This window comes from Balaenoptera physalus (genome assembly GCF_965194825.1).
Source record: "Balaenoptera physalus genome assembly, chromosome: 9".
In the NCBI taxonomy this organism is placed as follows: Eukaryota; Metazoa; Chordata; class Mammalia; order Artiodactyla; family Balaenopteridae; genus Balaenoptera; species Balaenoptera physalus.
Window position 1 is genome coordinate 109,499,742 of NC_138888.1, and position 5,893 is coordinate 109,505,634.

Sequence of the window (5,893 nt, forward strand, 5' to 3'; positions counted from 1 at the left end):
GTACAGAGAGAAACAGTAAGCTTCTCCTTCCATTCAGGACTTCCTACCTGAAGTCACCCTGCCTCTTGAAGAAAGACGACCTCGTTTCTATTGCAACTAAAGCACAGTTTTTCCTGTAGCACGGCAGGCTTTTGAAAAGTCACGGGCCCAGAGGCCTAGCTAGGGCTTTCCTTGGTGAGGCCGTTCACTAGATGCAGAACACCCTGCCTCGAGAAGTTGATTCAGGGAAGCAACAACTGTGTACTCTGTGTCTCATTTGACTGGTTAAAAACCACAGAGATGTATGCTGCCTGTGCCCATGGAAATGGGGGCATGATGGGACTAACCTTGCTTTCCGTTTGGAAAGCTCCCCTCTTGCTTTGGTGAAGCTCCCTGAAATTCTCTGCTGTTGACAGGCCTCTGGCCACTGTAGGCATGTGTCTGGGAAGTAAATGAGTTTTCTCTGGCTACACACGGAACTTCATTGGCCGCGGTGGGGCGCAACTTGCCATGCTCTAGAGCTAAAGGGAATCTAAACGTGAGCCCTTGGCTCGAGGTAAGGCCCTGAGTAGCCCTGCCGAACGGGAGGCATGCAGCTCCTTCCATTAGCTCTTAGTCACTCTTCTGGTTTACTTTAAATGAAGTACCCTTTTCAGGACTCCTAGGCCCCTCGGTTGAGCATCATTTTTGTTCCAAGGTCTCTGAGTATCTCCACACCCCTGTAGGCCTGCTGAGCAACAACGAGGCACATTGGTCCTCGGAAGTCCTCTGTGTCTGCTGAGTCATGGGCAACACACTGCACTCTTTCTTGTGATATCTTGATTCACAGCACTCGCACAGGTTCAAGAGCAACGTTCAACAAGTTCCAACATGTCGTGGAAGTCGTTCTCATTCCCTAGTTTGAGCTGTACAGACAGAAACAGTAAGCTTCTCCTTCCATTCAGGACCTCCTACCTGAAGTCACCCTGCCTCTTGAAGAAAGACGACCTTCTTTCTATTGCAACTAAAGCACAGTTTTTCCTGTAGCACGGCAGGCTTTTGAAGAGGCACGGGCCCAGAGTCCTAATCAGGGATTTCCTTGGTGAGGCCGTTCACTAGATGCAGAACACCCTGCCTCGAGAAGTTGATTCAGGGAAGCAACCACTGTGTACTCTGTGTCTCATTTGACTGGTTAAAAACCACAGAGATGTATGCTGCCTGTGCCCATGGAAATGGGGGCATGATGGGACTAGCCTTGCTTTCCGTTTGAAAACCTCCATTCTTGCTTCCGTGAAGCTCCCTGAAATTCTCTGCTGTTGACAGTCCTCTGGCCACTGTAGGCATGTGTCTGGGAAGAAAATGACTTTTCTCTCGGTACACACGGAGCTTCATTGGCGGGGTGCGGCTCTCCTTGCCATGCTCTAGAGCTAAAGGGAATCTCAACGTGAGTCCTTGCCTCAGGTAAGGCCCTGAGTAGCCCTGCAGAAAGGGAGGCATGCAGCTCTTTCCATGAGCTCTTAATGGAGGTCTGTTTTATTTAAAGAATTACCCCTTTCAGAACTCCTACGCCCTTCGGGTGAGCATCATTTTGGTTCCAAGATCCCTGACTCCCTCTATACCCCTGTGGGCCTGCTGAGCAGCATTGCGTCCCATACGTCCCACGGAGGCTCTCTGTGTCTGCAGAGTGTCGGGCAACACACTGTACGTTACTTCAGGAGAGCTACATTTCCAGAGCACTCGAACAGCATCAGAACCACATTTCTAGGCAGTCCAACATGCCCTGGAAGTCTTCGACATTGCCCTCGTCTGAGCAGCCCTGAGAAAACACTCTGCTTAGAAGTTATCGAGGACCTCGTACCAGAAGTCACTCTATTCAAGGAGAAATACAGCATCTTAACATGCTGTGTCGCTCACAGGGCAAGAAACCTGAGAACTTGCCTCGAGGTAAGGCCATGAAATACTATGCAGAAGCAGAGGCGTGTAGCAGTTTCCATGAGGCCGTAGTCGCTTATCTTCATCATTTTAAAGCCAGTACGCTTTTCAGGACACCTAGGTGCCTCGCCTGGAAACCCTGTTGCCTGCCAGAACACTGAGTACCCTCAGGCTCCCCTTGTCCTTCTAAGCAATATCCAGGCCAGGAGCTTTCCGACTCACAGTGTGTATGCCGAGTGTAGGGCAACACAGTGCACTCTTATTGGAATATCTTGATTTAGCCAGCAATCGCACAGGTTCACGAGCACCGTTAAGCCAGTTCCAACAGGCCGTGGAAGTCGCTCTCATTCCCTAGTTTGAGCTGTACAGAGAGAAACAGTAAGCTTCTCCTTCCATTCAGGACTTCCTACCTGAAGTCACCCTGCCTCTTGAAGAAAGACGACCTCGTTTCTATTGCAACTAAAGCACAGTTTTTCCTGTAGCACGGCAGGCTTTTGAAAAGGCACGGGCCCAGAGGCCTAGCTAGGGCTTTCCTTGGTGAGGCCGTTCACTAGATGCAGAACACCCTGCCTCGAGAAGTTGATTCAGGGAAGCAACAACTGTGTACTCTGTGTCTCATTTGACTGGTTAAAAACCACAGAGATGTATGCTGCCTGTGCCCATGGAAATGGGGGCATGATGGGACTAACCTTGCTTTCCGTTTGGAAAGCTCCCCTCTTGCTTTGGTGAAGCTCCCTGAAATTCTCTGCTGTTGACAGGCCTCTGGCCACTGTAGGCATGTGTCTGGGAAGTAAATGAGTTTTCTCTGGCTACACACGGAACTTCATTGGCCGCGGTGGGGCGCACCTTGCCATGCTCTAGAGCTAAAGGGAATCTAAACGTGAGCCCTTGGCTCGAGGTAAGGCCCTGAGTAGCCCTGCCGAACGGGAGGCATGCAGCTCCTTCCATTAGCTCTTAGTCACTCTTCTGGTTTACTTTAAATGAAGTACCCTTTTCAGGACTCCTAGGCCCCTCGGTTGAGCATCATTTTTGTTCCAAGGTCTCTGAGTATCTCCACACCCCTGTAGGCCTGCTGAGCAACAACGAGGCACATTGGTCCTCGGAGGTCCTCTGTGTCTGCTGAGTCATGGGCAACACACTGCACTCTTTCTTGTGATATCTTGATTCACAGCACTCGCACAGGTTCAAGAGCAACGTTCAACAAGTTCCAACATGTCGTGGAAGTCGTTCTCATTCCCTAGTTTGAGCTGTACAGACAGAAACAGTAAGCTTCTCCTTCCATTCAGGACCTCCTACCTGAAGTCACCCTGCCTCTTGAAGAAAGACGACCTTCTTTCTATTGCAACTAAAGCACAGTTTTTCCTGTAGCACGGCAGGCTTTTGAAGAGGCACGGGCCCAGAGTCCTAATCAGGGATTTCCTTGGTGAGGCCGTTCACTAGATGCAGAACACCCTGCCTCGAGAAGTTGATTCAGGGAAGCAACCACTGTGTACTCTGTGTCTCATTTGACTGGTTAAAAACCACAGAGATGTATGCTGCCTGTGCCCATGGAAATGGGGGCATGATGGGACTAGCCTTGCTTTCCGTTTGAAAACCTCCATTCTTGCTTCCGTGAAGCTCCCTGAAATTCTCTGCTGTTGACATTCCTCTGGCCACTGTAGGCATGTGTCTGGGAAGAAAATGACTTTTCTCTTGGTACACACGGAGCTTCATTGGCGGGGTGCGGCTCTCCTTGCCATGCTCTAGAGCTAAAGGGAATCTCAACGTGAGTCCTTGCCTCAGGTAAGGCCCTGAGTAGCCCTGCAGAAAGGGAGGCATGCAGCTCTTTCCATGAGCTCTTAATGGAGGTCTGTTTTATTTAAAGAATTACCCCTTTCAGAACTCCTACGCCCTTCGGGTGAGCATCATTTTGGTTCCAAGATCCCTGACTCCCTCTATACCCCTGTGGGCCTGCTGAGCAGCATTGCGTCCCATACGTCCCACGGAGGCTCTCTGTGTCTGCAGGGTGTCGGGCAACACACTGTACGTTACTTCAGGAGAGCTACATTTCCAGAGCACTCAAACAGCATCAGAACCACATTTCTAGGCAGTCCAACATGCCCTGGAAGTCTTCGACATTGCTCTCGTCTGAGCAGCCCTGAGAAAACACTCTGCTTAGAAGTTATCGAGGACCTCGTACCAGAAGTCACTCTATTCAAGGAGAAATACAGCATCTTAACATGCTGTGTCGCTCACAGGGCAAGAAACCTGAGAACTTGCCTCGAGGTAAGGCCATGAAATACTATGCAGAAGCAGAGGCGTGTAGCAGTTTCCATGAGGCCGTAGTCGCTTATCTTCATCATTTTAAAGCCAGTACGCTTTTCAGGACACCTAGGTGCCTCGCCTGGAAACCCTGTTGCCTGCCAGAACACTGAGTACCCTCAGGCTCCCCTTGTCCTTCTAAGCAATATCCAGGCCAGGAGCTTTCCGACTCACAGTGTGTATGCCGAGTGTAGGGCAACACAGTGCACTCTTATTGGAATATCTTGATTTAGCCAGCAATCGCACAGGTTCACGAGCACCGTTAAGCCAGTTCCAACAGGCCGTGGAAGTCGCTCTCATTCCCTAGTTTGAGCTGTACAGAGAGAAACAGTAAGCTTCTCCTTCCATTCAGGACTTCCTACCTGAAGTCACCCTGCCTCTTGAAGAAAGACGACCTCGTTTCTATTGCAACTAAAGCACAGTTTTTCCTGTAGCACGGCAGGCTTTTGAAAAGGCACGGGCCCAGAGGCCTAGCTAGGGCTTTCCTTGGTGAGGCCGTTCACTAGATGCAGAACACCCTGCCTCGAGAAGTTGATTCAGGGAAGCAACAACTGTGTACTCTGTGTCTCATTTGACTGGTTAAAAACCACAGAGATGTATGCTGCCTGTGCCCATGGAAATGGGGACATGATGGGACTAACCTTGCTTTCCGTTGGGAAAGCTCCCCTCTTGCTTTCGTGAAGCTCCCTGAAATTCTCTGCTGTTGACAGGCCTCTGGCCACTGTAGGCATGTGTCTGGGAAGTAAATGAGTTTTCTCTGGCTACACACGGAACTTCATTGGCCGCGGTGGGGCGCACCTTGCCATGCTCTAGAGCTAAAGGGAATCTAAACGTGAGCCCTTGGCTCGAGGTAAGGCCCTGAGTAGCCCTGCCGAACGGGAGGCATGCAGCTCTTTCCATTATCTCTTAGTCACTCTTCTGGTTTACTTTAAATGAAGTACCCTTTTCAGGACTCCTAGGCCCCTCGGTTGAGCATCATTTTTGTTCCAAGGTCTCTGAGTATCTCCACACCCCTGTAGGCCTGCTGAGCAACAACGAGGCACATTGGTCCTCGGAGGTCCTCTGTGTCTGCTGAGTCATGGGCAACACACTGCACTCTTTCTTGTGATATCTTGATTCACAGCACTCGCACAGGTTCAGGAGCAACGTTCAACAAGTTCCAACATGTCGTGGAAGTCGTTCTCATTCCCTAGTTTGAGCTGTACAGACAGAAACAGTAAGCTTCTCCTTCCATTCAGGACCTCCTACCTGAAGTCACCCTGCCTCTTGAAGAAAGACGACCTTCTTTATATTGCAACTAAAGCACAGTCTTTCCTGTAGCACGGCAGGCTTTTGAAGAGGCACGGGCCCAGAGTCCTAATCAGGGATTTCCTTGGTGAGGCCGTTCACTAGATGCAGAACACCCTGCCTCGAGAAGTTGATTCAGGGAAGCAACCACTGTGTACTCTGTGTCTCATTTGACTGGTTAAAAACCACAGAGATGTATGCTGCCTGTGCCCATGGAAATGGGGGCATGATGGGACTAGCCTTGCTTTCCGTTTGAAAACCTCCATTCTTGCTTCCGTGAAGCTCCCTGAAATTCTCTGCTGTTGACAGTCCTCTGGCCACTGTAGGCATGTGTCTGGGAAGAAAATGACTTTTCTCTCGGTACACACGGAGCTTCATTGGCGGGGTGCGGCTCTCCTTGCCATGCTCTAGAGCT